Consider the following 17,671-nt stretch of genomic DNA (forward strand, 5'->3'; position numbering starts at 1 on the left):
TGTCCAGTTTTCCCAGCACCACTTATTGAAGAGGCTGTCCTTTCTCCACTGTACATTCCTGCCTCCTTTATCAAAGATAAGGTGACCATATGTGTGTGGGTTTATCTCTGGGCTTTCTATCCTGTTCCATTGATCTATATTTCTGTTTTTGTGCCAGTATCATACTGTCTTGACTACTGTAGCTTTGTACTATAGTCTGAAGTCAGGGAGCCTGATTCCTCCAGCTCCATTTTTCATTCTCAAGTTTGCTTTGGGTATTCGGGGTCTTTTGTGTTTCCATACAAATTGTGAAATTTTTTGTTCTAGTTCTGTGAAAAATGCCAGTGGTAGTTTGATAGGGATTGCACTGAATCTGTAGATTGCTTTGGGTAGTAATTTTCACAATGTTGATTCTTCCAATCCAAAAACATGGCATATCTCTCCATCTATTTGTATCATCTTTAATTTCTTTCATCAGTTTCTTATAATTTTCTGCATACAGGTCTTTTGTCTCCATAGGTAGGTTTATTCCTAGATATTTTATTCTTTTTGTTGCAATGGCAAATGGGAGTGTTTTCTTGATTTCACTTTCAGATTTTTCATCATTAGTGTATAGGAATGCCAGAGATTTCTGTGCTTTAATTTTGTATCCTGCTACTTTACCAAATTCATTGATTAGCTCTAGTATGCCTTTATATTTTTAACCCTTCTGATTTTTTTGTTGTTGCGGGGAAGGCAGAGTAGTTATTTCACGTAGGAAATCAGGGCATTTACATTTTTTACTTTATTTAGAGATGGTCTACCTAATTCTATGATTTTCCTTGCTATCCATTCTAGAGACTGTCTTTAGATTAATCTTGATGATATACTACTCAAGAATTTATAATGCTTCTTTTTTATTTCCACTTGATTTGGGGATCTATCATAATTTGATTTGCATGTTCTGATCCTTGTTTATAGTTCTTCTTGAAGTGTGTACTCTTGGTATGTCCCACATTTCCCCACTGCTCACCTGTACAGTAGTATGTATGCTCACTCACTGGCTTCCAACTGCAAGCACAGGTCACTTTTTTAAAAGGGACTTCCTCTGTCAGTGGCTGCTCAGCCCACATGCTTGGCAGGTTGGGAAGTGCCAGCAAGCAACCGCCAATCAATCACAGATGAAAGTTAGTTGATAAACAACCCAGTTCCTCATGTCGTAGATAACAGCCAGTTTATCTAAAGAGCTCTACTTGCTAACACAAACATCAGGCAGATAATGCACCCTTATGGATTTTATCCTTCTGTCTCATTTCTCAATTCTCTCACAGGTGCTTCCTGCAACCCCCTTTCAACAAACTGTTTGCATTCAAATATTTGTCTCACAGTTTGTTTTTGGGAGAACCTAACCCCAGACAACACCTCTTCCAGGCATGGTCTATATCTTCTCTACATGGTCTCTATCTTCATGGGATGTGTATTAGACACTTCCTATATTCCTCCTCTGATCTGCTTCATGCCATGATCACCAGGCCCACAGAAAATTGTTCCTCTATTTGAGGCTGATTCAGTCTGACACAGGGGTACCCACTGCTTTAGCTGCTTCTTTGCAATGAAGCTGGATAGCCACATATCCTAGGATTCTGGCCTCTCCCACCACTTCTGTTGTTGAATGAAATGCTACAACATGAAGCTTGGGATACGGCATCCCAAGCCACTGCTGAACGACACAGTGGGCGCATCCTAAATTTCAGGGAGTGAACCCCCTTTGAGATAAACTTGGACAAATGAGAAACAGGAGACAGTGAAGACTGACAGATAAATGTATTCGAGTCACTTATAAAATCATCACAATGATCTCACAAAGGCATGGGGTTGCTAGTTCTAAGAGACTAACATCCCCTCCCTTGAGTTACTTAAGAACCAACCAAAAGAAAATGATTCTTGGCCTCTATTATATGTCTGCCACAACTTGAGGCATTGAAATGGGTTATAAAAGAATCATGGGTCGGGGGGGATGGGAATGTACTGTAACTGACATTGGCCTAACCTAAGAAACACATTACTGAAGTGTGTAAGCTCTTCAGAGAGTGCTTCCTCCTGCCATTATTTTTAAAGGGATTAAAATTCTTATTGTAAAGAAAACTAAATATGGAAATGAGTAAGGAACAATATAAACTGGCATAGATAATTTCTGCTAATGCTTGGGTATATGTTATATACTTCCAGTAATTTTCCATTATAGGTGCATATAATGACGCACTTTATAATCCCATGTCTGCCTTTTTATCCTACTTATTCTTTCCTACTGTTATTAAATAATCTTTGAAAACAATGGCCTTTAATGTATCCCCAGTATTCTTTTTATTCCTCTATTTTACTCCTTCTATTGAGTATGTATTAATTTGTTAAACTAATCAGATATTTTTGGATGTTGAAGATTGTTCCCAATTTTTCATTAGTACAAAAAACACTGTGATATATACCATTGTAAAATACATAGATTTACAAGCTATGATTCGTTTTTCAGAAGAGTTGTTTTTACTTTTGAGGGTTGATGGTGATGTAATTTTTAATTATAACAGCAATATACCATAATAATGATACCCAGAAAACAGCAATCTCCTAACAGAGCTATTATTAATTTTGCATATTCTCTTATGACTTTCTGTTTTTTTCACATGGCTATGCTTAAGAGGAAAACTATTTTTTTAACATCTTTATTGGAGTATAATTGCTTTACAATGGTGTGTTAGTTTCTGCTTTATAACAAAGTGACTCAGCTATACATATACATATATCCCCATATTTCCTCCCTCTTGTGTCTCCCTCCCACCCTCCCTATCCCACCCCTCTAGGTGGTTACAAAGCACCAAGCTTATCTTCCTATGCTAGGAAAACTATTTTTAACATGATTTTTTTCACTTAATAGTTTCTCTTACGTAATCCCAATGTTGCTAGAGGTACTTGATTTTATTATTCTTAATGAATGCATCATATTCAGTCAAACGTATGGGCCGTGGCTGATAACTATTCCTCCACTGTAAGATATTTAGGTTTTTTTCTAATATTTTATTATAAACAATCACAAGGTAGATAAGTATCAATATCAATATCTATAGGTAGATATAAATATGGATCAGTATCTGTCTACCTCTGAAAGTTTACTGAATGCTTCTTTTTCAGTGTTAATCATTGGTTTTCTGTTAAAAGGTCAATCATCATTTTTAAAAAATCCAAGTTACACAAGGGTTAGAAGTGAGAATAGTCTTATAACTGCTCATCCTTTAGCTGTTAAATTCAGTTCTTGATGGCATCATACTCAAATTCCTTCTAAAGACAGGTGACAGCGGCACTATATTCCATCAACATGACCTGAGGAGGTTGATTTAACTTTATATTGGATATTGGACTAACATTGTCCAAGAAAATCATTCGTCCTTCTCAGCAGGGAGGGACATAGACCAGTGAATGCATTTATTTTTATCCTTTACCACACAATGGCATATCCCTGCTTAGTTGTTGACTCAGAAATATTTGCTATGTGTGCTGGGATAGCCAATAAAACAACCAAACTCCGTCATCATTTATCTTGATTTAAAAGGGAGATGCTATTTCTAGGCTAGACCTGAAATGTCACTTTTGCTAGAGTCTTTGTATTCTAAAGTCAAACCTTTTCCAAACCGCTTATTAAGTGGCAAAAAAGTTGACTAAAGTTTATTGACCACTTGAATTCCTTGATATTGTTAGGTAATTTACATAATATAACTTAATTATAACACCAGCTTTGGGAGGTGTGTGTCATAAACACATTTTAACCTGGAAGGAAGTTGTGTCTCTAAGATTTTAACTCTCACCCACACAGCTAGTTAGTGCAGGATTAGGATTCAAATCTATTTTAATTCCTTCAATAAATACTTAGTAGGTAAAAAGTTCTGGACAATGAGAAACATCACTGGGGGAGAGGGGATGAAATCAACAGTTGTTTTTGTCCTTCTTTGTGATTTTTTTTTTTTTTTTTTGTACGCGGGCCTCTCACTGTTGTGGCCTCTCCCGTTGCGGAGCACAGGCTCCGGACGCGCAGGCTCAGCGCCCATGGCTCACGGGCCCAGCCGCTCCGCGGCATGTGGGATCTTCCCGGACCGGGGCACGAACCCGCGTCCCCTGCATCGGCAGGCGGACTCTCAACCACTGCGCCACCAGGGAAGCCCCTTCTTTGTGATTTTATAGTCTGGGCATCTCTGCCATATTGCTGCTTAAAGTGCATGATAGAGGTGTTTCTCCGACACTTTTTTTTTCCTCTAAATTTGACCCAGTATAATGCCTAGAGAGAACTGACACTGCCTGAAATTAAGAACAATGGTATTTTCTGATCATGAATATGGGGCAGGCACCATGTTACTGCTGTATGAAGAAATCTACATGTCGTACCTGATTACTCAGGTAATTGACAGAGGCAATTAAGGCCTTTCTCTTTGCCTTCAGGAATTCAGTCTAAATATATGGGAGTAGATATTCAAAGAAAAAAACTCAAATGGAATGTGAGACTTTCTGAACAAGTAGCTCAAGAAGAACCCCCTTTCATTCTACCCCTCCTTACCATAACACTTGCCAGGAAGAGAAGTTTTATCCTTCAGCCTAAGTTTGCATTGTATTTTAGCATAGATTTCTTTTGTGATTGGAGACTACATTCTCCAACTAGGAATTCTTTAACTTTCACCTATTTTGTATTTAGTTCTTATTTACTCATGATGGCAGAACAGGTATTTGTCTGAACCCAACATTTGTGTCTTGATGTAGATCATGGGAGGCTGAGGGATGACTTGCAAATGCAGGCTGGATGGCAGAAAAAAGTTGCCCCATGATTACAAGATGCAAACTGCAAGACAAAAATATCCCCATATACACATGTGCATTTGGCTTCTCTGTTTACGTTAGATCAAAGAGGGCAATCCAGTGAAGATTGCTTTGGGGTTTGTCTAAATGAACAAAAAAAGGGAAATAAAAAATGTAGTGTAAGAAGTAAACACTTCACTGCATAAGCAGGAACATAAATCACATTGGAATAATTTAGCGTACCTTCTTTAAAGGGGTTGTAAAGGCACTTGGAAACCCTAGAAGCACACTCCTAAAGAAGGAAGGCCAATATTACACTGTCTGAGTAAACAAGCATGATCTAATCTTTTAAATTCTGAGATATTAAAAGAAAGTGTGTACAGTCTATTGGGAAGGAAAAGGGGCAGTGGCTCTGGATCTATGGGATAGAAAAGGCTTCAATTGGTCCTGGGCCAGCCCTGCTGGTGTCAGCAGGATCCTTGGAAATCAGCTCTGCTTGGGAACACATAATTGAACTCTGATATGGCTGAAAGTGAGATATGAGCTTTGAAATGAGGGTATGTGATTCCTCTCCTTAGAAAAACAGAGCAGATTGGTCAAAACTCTACACCAGCAAGAAAATATGACCAAATGCATTGGACCTCTGTCAAATTGCAGGGTCCAAAGAAAAAAGAGTTATCGGGGAAAGGGCAGTGCTTCCAGAAGTAATAAAAAAATACCTGAGGTGCAGCATATGTAATGTGTCAATTATTTTTAAAATAGGAGATCTGAAGAGAGACAGTGTGATTATAGCTGCTAACATCAGTTTGGGAGGCTACACGTTTTCAAATGGCTCTTAACTTTGCTCCAAATATTTCCAGAACTCCCCTCTGAGATGAGTTTCATTACTTTTTCCTTCAAATTTGTAGGACCCAGATTGATCATCCATTAGTTCTACAGACATGGCACCCCATGGCTAGTCTTCATTTCCAAAAGTCATGTCTTCCTCAGGGAACTAAAGTTGTTTCTCCCAAAACACTCAAAATAATAGACTGCAGTCTCTGAAGTGAATTGGTCTTCATTTTGTCCTTCATGCATAAAGCAATCAGATGCTAAAGTACAATCTTGTGTAGATGGTAAATGTTATCTTTTATTATTATTAGAATGAAGTTTTCAAACCTTGGATCTTTAAAAGCAAAGCTCTTGAAAACAGGAGGAAATAATATATTTTGAATGTCTATTATGTGATATGTATTATGCTATAACATTCACTTAGGTCAGTTTTTTAAAAAAAATTTTCCTATCCCTGCCTTGCAGAGTTGTGTGACATAAGTGTTATCTTCAGATTAAATAGGCAAGACAATTCAAATAAGTTCACATAGCAGTGTGTAACATGAGAAAGTCCTTCTGTTTTACTTTAAATACCATTTTCTCTTCACCACATCAGTGTCCTATGGAACATTATCGTTTACATCTGGCATTAGTATTTATTAGACACATACTTTTCCCTTAGCCCCATGCTAATAGTATGAGAATGAGATGTTTGAAATCTCCACATTTAGTCTTAACTTTACTAAAACAGCCTTTTAGACTATAAGTACGTTAAACTTATTTCAAAGACTACAAAAAAAGGATTTATAGTTCTCAAACAAGTAACTTATTCTTAGTTTTCCCAGGATATTTGAATCTATGCAAAATCTAGTACAGCAGATAGATGCTGATCTGAAAATTTTCTCACAATTCTAAGATATCAAGAATTAAAAATATTTGAATTAGAATTCATCCCACAGAAGCTACTTTGCTGGAATACTTCCATGGTTTATTACTGAGCAGGCAATTCATTTGTGAACTTCGCAGAATGTATGAATCCCTTGATATTGATCACTAAGTTGTGTGTGTGTGCATGTATGCACACACACACAAGCATGTATGCAACGAAGATGAAATAAAACAAATGAATAATAAGGAATAACTGTCTTCCCTCTTCACAAAATTCTAAGGAGGTAGAATTCTGCAGCTTCTCTGTCAGTTACCAGACCTTAGTTGCACTGGCTGGGGTGTAGGGTAGAGAGAAGAATAGCATAATCTGAGAAGAAGCAAATTTCTTTTCTTGAGAACGAAATAGAGACAGACTAGAGAACCAAGAAAATAAAGGAAGAGCAGCAAGGAGGGGGAAAATTATCAGAACCAAGAGGATTATTATAAAGTCTTTCTATATTCAGTACATCCCCATATATTTTAATTTCAAGAGAATTTACCATAAAAATCTGCATTGGTCTCTAAATGTAATCAAATTCACATTTAATTTTGTTGATATCCTGAGTTGATAGATTTCAAGCAGGAATAAACTACCCATTATAATGCAGGTTACAGGATACCTCTTTGGAAATTCTAATAAGGGCCGTTTGACCACCTCATCAAATATACAATTAATTTAGTTTCACCATTCATATTTATCACACAAAGATGCCAAAATTCAAAGATTTGTCTATGGACACATAATGTTTTCATGTTCTGTGACCCAGATCTACATTTGGCACTAACTCCTGATCCAGTTCCACTAACAACACAATTTTTCTTCAATGCTCCATTGCGGATAATCAGTATAGTAGCCTGGGTTTGCCAGTGACACAGATGAAATTCAGTAAAGAGTCGTAAGAGAATAATAGTGTTTTAGTCAGATTGGTGATGGCCTTTTTTTAAGTGAAGCTAGTCAACTGTCACTCTCACAGAGATTAAACCAGCCCTTTATCCTAACAGTATCCTAATGAACCAAACCCCATTGCCCTGTATATAAATACATCAATGCTCTGTATTAGTGTATCTCTGAGATGTCAAAAAGTAAACAGATGGACATTTTAAAAGAGCACTCAAATAAGAACATCAGATGCATGAATTGTAAGTCAGTCTCTGCTTCTATGATTGTTCTTATGCTTGTTAATATTCAGAGAAGTTCCAGAGCTCAAAGAATTTCAAAGATGTGGAGCAATGCTCCTAGAGCATTCCAGGAAACTGGCCATAACCCGCTGAAGAAAAATATTATAGAAAAACAATTTTCAGACATGTATGCTAACAGAGATCAAACTTACAGAAGTGACTCTCTGCATCCTTATTGATATTTTTACATTTTATTTGAGAAGTACGGTGAATAAATCCTGGAAAAAAATCAAACTAGAGTAAAACACACATCTCTGCAATATATTCTGCAATACAAAGAGCAATTACAGACTGACAGATTACACAAGAAGTTATATAATCTTAAATGGCTGCATGTGCTACTTATCCATTCAGTGTATATTGCTTACTATGTATAATGTACCATGTTAGACCCATAGGATACAGAATACGAGGCAGTGCTATAGTCCTTAAGAGTTTAAAGGAGACACACACATTAATAAATATTGTAATAACCTTCAAACGCTGCAAATGCATGTACCTGTTCCCATGATGGTGCCAAGTGAATGGGGAGGAGGAGGGGAGATTCACCTACTTTGGTGGGTCACTAGGAGCTTTAAAAGTAGAGGTGGCACTTGAGTTGGGTCTTAAAAATCATGTAAATTAAACAATAAATGCTGGAGAGGGTGTGGAGAAAAGGGAACCCTCTTGCACTGTTGGTGGGAATGTAAATTGATACAGCCACTATGGAGAACAGTATGGAGGCTCCTTAAAAAACTAAAAATAGAACTACCATACGACCCAGCGATCCCACTACTGGGCATATAAACTGAGAAAACTATAATTCAAAAAGAGTCACGTACCACAATGTTCACTGCAGCACTATTTACAATAGCCAGGACATGGAAGCAACCTAAGTGTCCATCCACAGATGAATGGATAAAGAAGATGTGGCACATATATGCAATGGAATATTACTCAGCCATAAAAAGAAATGAAATTGAATTATCTGTAGTGAGGTGGATGGACCTAGAGTCTGTCATACAGAGTGAAGTAAGTCACAAAGAGAAAAACAAATACCGTATGCTAACACATATATATGGAACCTAAAAAAAAATTGGTTCAGAAGAACCTAGGGGCAGGACAGGAATAAAGACGCAGACATAGAGAATGGACTTGAGGACACAGGGAAGGGGAAGGGTAAGCTGGGATGAAGTGAGACAGTGGTATGGACTTATATACACAACCAAATGTAAAATAGATAGCTAGTGGGAAGCAGCCACATAGCACAGGGAGATCAGCTCAGAGCTTTGTGTACACCTAGAGGGGAGGGATAGGAAGGGTGGGAGGGAGACACAAGAGGGAGGAGATATGGAGATATATGTATATGTATAGCTGATTCACTCTGTTATAAAGCAGAAACTAACACATCATTGTAAAGCAATTATACTCCAATAAAGATGTTAAAAAAAATCATGTAAATTTTTTCCATAAAACCCTTTAGAGAAGGTCTTTCTGGGAAAAGAGAACAGCTTTTGCAAACAATAGGATACATTCAGGGTTTATATGTTCAGGGAAATAGTTTGATATTCCTAGAATAAGACATATGTCTAGGAGAAGGCAGTAGGGACTGAAGATTTAGAAGAGATGTGTAAGAGACAGTTGTTGAAGGCCTGTGATGCAATTTTGTGAGTTTGACTATTACCCTGCTGAAGAGTTTCTAAGCAGGGGAGTTCAGACTCAGATTTATCTTGTGTGCATTCCTAGAAACTCCCACAATACCTCAGCTGTGCCTGATCTCTTCATCATCACAAAAACAATATCACTCTATTTATAAAGGTGTTTGACATAAAGAGTGCTCTATTTGGTGTTAGAAAAGTATATAACACTTGCGCTAAAAGCTGGATAGCCTCTCCTCACTTTGCCAACTTACAGTGGGCAACTCCCTGCACTCAGCCCAAGTTCCCACCTAAAGGAGTCTCTGCCTCTTTGAGGAGTTTCTGCCTCTTGGTTTTCTCTGAAACCAAGCCTCCACCAGATGTAATACTCAACTAACAGGCACAGGAATCCAAAGGTATGTCCTGCATCTCCCTATACTTTGGAAGGACAATTTCAACATGTATTCTATAAATTTCTTGAGAGTGGCCCCAGTGGGACTGAGCTCCTAAAACCCAAAGAATAATTAGTTCAATAATTAACCCTTTACTAACTGTTTTCTGCCCCTGTATCACTAACCTACCCCCTCTCAGGTTATGTTCTTGGAGTATCTCTGAATAAATTACCCACGTCCAAGTTCACACTTCAGTCTCTGTTTTCAGGGAAACCCAAACAAACAAACAAATACAAGCTCTCTGAAGAAAGAGGCCTTATCATGCTGCCCAGTATGTTGAGCAGTAGCTCCAAAACAAATGCAGTAGGGATAAATACTTCTTTGGTGATTAGAGTGGACACTGGTGATAGGCTGCAGGTTAAGAATCAGAATAAATCTTATTCGTTTTCTAATAAAGAAGAAAATGCTGTTATGTCCCAATAGAAATTACTTGTGCATGAGTGCCCATAAAGTTGATATTTCAATGATCATTTATACAGTTTACAAATGATTTGATCAGCATATAATGAAGTGTCTAGGGCTATGTTATACTGGTAGACACTGTGCATGATGCACTAGAGGAAAATATATGTTATAGCAATTTCAAAATCCAATATAATCTTACATAGATTTAAAATTCATCAAGGAAGATGGTGGAAATATTAACATTGGAAACACTGTTTCCCTGACCAGCAGTTTTTCAACTCTTCCATCTTTAATTAAAAGTAACAGTTGTAACTACAAAGAAGAAACAATAAATATTTTTAAGTTCCCTTATGATGCAATAATAACCATCGGATTTGTATTGACAAATAAGGAGTAAAGCACCATCATTTATTTACAGGAATATGCCATTTGTCCCTTTGTTTATTCTGAAAAAAAATATCCTAATGATTTATTCTCTTTGTATATTATGAGAAAGAAGATGATACCAAGGAAGAAGAGTTTCTTAAAACAGAAGTGTATCTTAGTGGTAAATGAAGATAAAGAGGACTGTACACATAATTCAGCACATGATACGATTTTATTTCTCAAGATAAAATGGACAATTAGAGGATGACTGAAGTATCCACATCCTGAGAAGTTAAGATTTGTGATAGAAAGGCCCTTTATTAATTTATGTTGTCATAGCAACCCAGTGTTCAGCCATATATAGTGAAAGTAAATGTGGCATCAACATACTGTGCTTCACAATGGCTTGTGATAATTATAAATGTACATATACATATATGTATTTGAATATTTAGGGGATTATACATCTATATCTGTGTAATTATAATGTTTATTTGCTCTGAAACATTTCCCAACCTCTAGGTAGAATTAATCAGGATTGCTCTGGTGCTCCCAAGAATCCTTTGTTTTTAGCAGACTACCACACCTCATGTTGTATTATGGTTGGTTGTTTATATATTTATCATTCATCTCTAGGTTGTGAGCTCTTTAAGAGTGGGGACTATGTCTATGTAAGTATAGAATAACCCAAGCCACCTGTTTTTCTTGCAACACATTATTATTGCTAAAAATGATTAAAGAAGACCACTTAGGTGATATAAACATAATTTAATACTTCATGAAGCGGGCAGTCTCCATTCCCAAGGATCCAGAGAACTGCAGAATGGGGCAGAAGGCAGAGAGCATTTACAGGAACAAAGAAGAGACACATAGAAAATGAATAAGGACCAAGCATGTAAGTGTAGAGCCCAGAGTTGGCTTGGCATTTGGGGATTGACTGAGCAGATATACTTTGTTTCTGTTCAAGCAGAGTCTTTCCAGGGACACCAAAGTTACCTAAGTTTTGTTTGTTAATATAGCACCCAGGTGGAAGCAGCTCCATTTGGGTCCAGAAATCTATTTCACCATGATGATGATGGTGATGATGGTGATGATGGTGATGATTATTATAATACCACCACCACTACCATCACCACCATTACTACATTTTCTACCGCTGCTACTACTCGATTAAATAGCTTGAATTTGGGGCTGTTTTATAAAATGTTAATTGTTTAAACTAAGTTTGTATTTTTAAATACTAGATAGATTCTCATAAGCAAAGTGAGCTGCTCATACTATGAGGGGCACATGGGGATGAGATCTGACTGTGGAAACTGTGGATTAAACATCCCATTTCTTCTTCACTCTAGGGCGCAAATTCTCTGAGAGCAAACAATGGGTTAAATTGTACTATTAACATTTTTTGTCTTTTTTTTGGGGGGGAGTTTATTATTGTTGTTCCAACACATTATACCTGATTTATCTATGTTAATTGTGTAAGTAGGGAACTATAATAATACTGATAAAAATAATAAACAACCTCAATGTAGCATGTTAAACAGGGTTACTTACTGAATTTTTTTTGGTGTAGGATAACCTGATTTTAAATTTTATGTTAATTTCTTTATCATTAAAGAGCCAAGTGATGTTAACAATTTGTATCCTTACTTCCAAAGAAGAGTTATAGGGTCTTATTTCATTCATTCATTCAAACAGTTATGGAGGACCTTCTATGCCCCAATCACCATTCTAGGAGCAAAAAATGAGTAAAATAAGGCAGAGTCTGCACTTTTAGAAGCTATGATCTGGCTGGAGAGAATAAGTGTTATAAATGTATGATGATAAGTGTTATAAAAGAATAAGAGACAGCTTATTATTATTATAGCAGTGTTATTTTGCTTTATTTTTTAAAGCTCAGTGTTTACAAACAGATCCCTGAGGGTAGACTGTTAAGTCAAATAAGCTAAAAGAGCAAGAAAGAATGTTAAAAAATGCAAAAGGGAGAAATCAAGATGATAAATAGTCACTGAACTACAGCCTCAGTGTCAAGAGGACAGCGATGGGGCTTCAGCAAATGGAAGGGGGAAGCAAAGCCACTACTCAGCTTCAGTCAGTGCCTGCATTGCCAGAATACCAAGCCTAGTGATGCCAGAGTCCATGTTTTTTTCAAGAAGAAATGTGAAATTGTGAAATTTTCTGCCCTTTAATGATTGGGAACACATTATTATTTTTAATCACAGTATGAGCCAACATTTTGTGACTCTCAGAAAACCAGTCTTCATGCTGTGTCTGGCCCACAGGTCTTCTAGTCTGTGGCCTCAGCAATAGACCCAAAGAAAGATTACAGTGGGAAGAAAGGAAGGATGGAGGCTGTGTTCTTTAACACTGAAGAGAGAGAAGTGTTCCCTGATAATGTGGTTTTGTATGTCCATGGTTGCAGGGCCATACATTCATGGTAGGGGTGTGTGTGTGTGTGTGTGTGAGTGTGTGTGGGGTGGGGGAGGGCTGGCACTGCATAAATGCCTGTACAAGTGGACACTGACAATGCTGACTTTTAGAGCACTGGAGTCGCTGTGACCTTGCTGGTAGAGAGGGAATACCATCGATTGGAAGGCTACCCATCTTATGGTAGAGAATCTAAACAAGGGCCAAGAGTGATGACTTTCTCAGTTTCCAGATACAACTTAAGGAAGGTAGAAGGGGCCACACAATTACTACTATTAAGTTTCTTGTCAGTTTTGGCAAATGGAAACTTATACTTTAATTTAATTTACTTCAGAAGAATAAGGAGATGCTGCATCATGGGTCCTGCAACAATTCCTGTCATTTGCATAGATTTTAGACCATTTGATACTTATAACATGCATATGATATAGGTACCCAATTTTACAAATGTGTAAGCTTAGAGTGTTTAATTACTGTCCAGTGTCACATGCCTGTAAGTGTCAGTCAGACTTGAATTTGAGTCCCAGATCTGATGGGAATCAAGGCAACAGCAGAGTTTTGGGCTGAAATCTGGGTGTTAGACTGTGTGGACAGTGGAACCACATTCACTTTGAAGTGAGAAATTTTGTGTTAAGATGCAAACCCACCATTTAGTAGCTATTCATCGTTAGGTAAATCAGGCTATGTTCTCTAGTCCTCAATATTTTCAAGCCTAAGATTAGTATAAATCAGAGTTCTTTGGGGCTTAAAGAACATCTGAAAGCTACTGTTTTCAGATGTTTGTTTTAACTACAAAGCGTTAGAGAAATACCGGATATCATTATCACTAGTGGTGTTAATAATAGTTGTTAATATAAACGTTTTAAGTAAACAGTAAATTTATCGGCAGTAAATAAAGGATCTGAAAGCTATATCATAAATGCATTTCACTGCCCCTGGTACGGCTAACAGGATCCATTTGCAACAATTCAGGAAGCTAGGTACCATTAGTATTGTCAATGAATAAAGGAGAAAATAGTCTCATATTATATCAATAGTTACCTACACTGACTCTAATGATTTACAGCTAATAGGAATATGACCTGAAGTTTAAAAGGAAGTCCATCTGATTCCAAAGCTCACTCTTCCCTTCTAAGCTCAGTTGTCTCTTATCCTTAATTTACATTGTGATGGTAGCTCTAAATGTAGACTCCTCAGCTCTGATGTGGTGTTTTTCTAGGCTAGGGGACGGCAACAGATATGTCAGATGAATGCTGTTACGTTTCTTTTACACTAACTTCACTGTACACTTCAAGGTGCTAATTCTATAACTGCCATCAAAGGCATGCTAAGCCCAATATACATAAAGTACAAGGTAACCTAAACATTAATGACATTGAAAAGCTTGGGGATGGGAAAAAACACTCTGTTAATTTCCATCACGTGTCTAGCAATGTCAGCAGGCCTGAACAAAACTGTTCTAAGAATCAGCATTCTCACTATTGAGTCAGCATTTGAGACCATGATATAAACTATTACTTCAATAGCTTTATAGCTGAGTGATGAGAGAATTCTCTAATATCATAGCCCTAACATATTATTAGAATTTGCTTATATTAATAGGAAACAATAGATGTATTTGATGGAAAGAGGGGAACAGCTTTTACCCGTATTGCAAGTTGGGTGTGGGGGACATATATTAAAAATCTTATAACTGAACAAAAAAAGTATATGCTAATACATGGGTTAGTCACACCTGCATGAAAACTGTTTTCATTGTTACTGTGTGTGTGTGTGTGTGTTTTGGCAAATTTGTCACCTCACTCCAAAGTCTGGGCCTGCATTCCTTAATTTGCATTTGTATGATCAAGATTAAATTCAGCAGACGGCGTTGTTAATACTAAAACAAAATATAAAAACACCTATTTTTTTGATGCCAACTTCTTTTGCATTTGAGTGGAATAAAAAAGTATGATAGAATTTTACACAGGTCATCTTGGGGTGAATCTTTGCTTTGATAGTCAGTACTGCCTTTCAATTTGATCCCATTCACAACTCTCTTTCAGCCATTTTTATCTGCTTTTAACAACCCTACGTTATTTAGCTATTCACTGTTACTCAGAGTTACAAGAATGCCTTAGTAGGAAACCAAAGTTACCCATGCATTAGTTCATTATATAAGTATAAAGTGATAAAATGAACTATCTCATCTACATAAAATAAATGCAAATTGGAAGGAATCACTAAAAGTATAAAGGTCATCTCAAAACCACCTCCCAGGGCCTTCCCTAGTGGCGCAGTGGTTGAGAGTCCGCCTGCCGATGCAGGGGATGCGGGTTCGTGCCCTGGTCCGGGAAGATCCCACATGCCACTGAGTGGCTGGGCCTGTGAGCCACGGCTGCTGGGCCTGTGCGTCCGGAGCCTGTGCTCCGCAGCGGGAGAGGCCACAACAGTGAGAGGCCACAACAGTGAGAGGCCCGTGTACCGCAAAACGAACAAACAAACAAACAAACAAAAAACACCTCCCATTTATATGGCAATGATTAGTTAATAATTTCTTATTGATTAAAGGAAACTTCCAAAAAATTGTTTCCATATTCATTCACTTATTTGTAGCTTAAACATTATTGAATGTTTCATATTTGTCATTGCACATATTGCCAAAAATTGTGTATTCTCAGTGTCTGTATCTATTCAATAAGAGAGAAGGATTAGAAGGACACTCTGAATCTCTATATGTGCGCACGTATTACAAAAGGATCAAAGAATGTTCATATTCACCATGGAGCTAACTAAACAGGAAAACTATGTATTTAATTTCAAAACACTTATTTTAATAGCCTAAAGATATATACCATATTCAACATATTTCTAGCAACAAAACATGAAGGGAAACACATATTTTATTTATATAATGTGACCCTCTTCAACTAGCTTCTTCTCAAATTTCACATATAAAATTTATAGACTTCCTGTCACAGATGAGTTATCAAAATAAGTCTTATTTTTATATCTTGTACCTAAAAGTTATAATACTATAAGTAACTTCAAACACTTCTGAATAGTAACTTAACAGCATAATAAATGCTAACATATGAAATGGTTATAATTTTGGAAACAAGAAGAAAGCTTCTTCAAGAATTATTACTTTTTTACATCTGATGGGGTAGAAAGAGCCAAAGGCTTGGGGCCGGAAAGAACTAAAAAGAATCCTGTCACCTTTCCTGCTGCTTAGTAGCACTGTGGCTTTAGAAAAATCTCTCAACTTTGGTTTCTTCCTCTCTTTTGTTTCCTTCATTACTTTATGAGAAATAATTTATTTATAATAAACTACATCCATTTAAAGTGCATTGCTTTCATTGCCTCCACCAAAATCAAGATACAGAACATTTCCAGCACCAACAATGTCTTCTCATGTCCCTCTGCCACCCCTCCTCTGCCTTCTGCCACAGGCAACCACTGGTTGACATTCTGACATCATGGATTAGTTCAAATTTCACTTAAATGGGAAGTTCTGTGCCTGGCTTCTTTCACTCAGCATAAAGATTCTTAAAACCTATTCATATTTTGTCTGTGTCACTAGTTCCGGTTTTCTATTTGTGCTTTTTATTGTTGAGTAGTATAACACTGTAAGGATATACTTTACTTTATTTATCCATTTACCTATAGATAGATGTTTATATTCTCTCTACCTACCCCAGGTTCTAGCTGTTGTGAATGAAGTTGCTACAGATATTTACCCACAAGTCTTTGTGTAAAAATGTTTTCAGGGTAAATACCTAAGATAGGAATATCTGATGATCTGTACTTAATACCTTTAGTTATTTTACAGAATTTTAATGATTACTAGAAATAATAAATGGAAATGCCTTCACATGGTGCCTGGCATTCTGCAGAAACTGAACAGTAGGTGAAATTATTATCATGAATATTTTTAAAACATAGTGCTCAAAATTTCTGGACCAAATACGGCTTCATAGAGCAAGTCACTCTATTGCCTGGATACCAGGGATGAATCAGCTTTTTCCTTACAAAAACTTTGTAATTTGAGCTACACTGCTTGTTGCTTCTAAGTTTTCTGGGTAAAGCCTTTATTTTAATCATAGGCCAAACCACTTCATAGTGAATAATAATGTTCTGATTCTCCTGTAACATTGTGCCATTCCCATTATGAGATAAAATGACTCTGGCTGGAGCAGCTGAGACCAATTCTGAATTTTCTACACTGAACTCAAGCCTGTTGTTTTTCAAAACCAAGGTTTTGGGCTAGTAAAATACAGTGTTATTCATACCTATGTGAAAAGGTGGTTTATTAGGTAAAGATGCTGCCTTGCTGCCAAGGGCAGTGATGTCAACTTCTAATTTTCCTCTGTAAGATGACCAGAATGAAATTCATCAGATGGTTTTGTTCAGATCAAAAGAAAAAAAAATCGCTTACATCTTTCTTTTACCTTATTTCATCTTATTTGAAAGGAAAAATGGTCATCAGGAAGAACGGCATATCAAGGCAATTGTGTCACCTCTCAGAAAAAGTTTTGGTTCGATGGTTGGTACCAACTTTTAATTTTTCTAAGCCAAATAAATATATTAAAACTCTCTTTTAACCATACATGACCACTTTTAGCTCATAATTAGTCACATTAAATCTAAATTTGTAGCTACTGTTCTAAGAAACCTAGGTTTTAGGAATCTTAGATACGGCAAAATGGGAAATGG

This window comes from Monodon monoceros, unplaced genomic scaffold, assembly GCF_005190385.1.
Source record: "Monodon monoceros isolate NGI ecotype Baffin Bay Population unplaced genomic scaffold, NGI_Narwhal_1 Super_Scaffold_10, whole genome shotgun sequence".
Taxonomy (NCBI): domain Eukaryota; kingdom Metazoa; phylum Chordata; class Mammalia; order Artiodactyla; family Monodontidae; genus Monodon; species Monodon monoceros.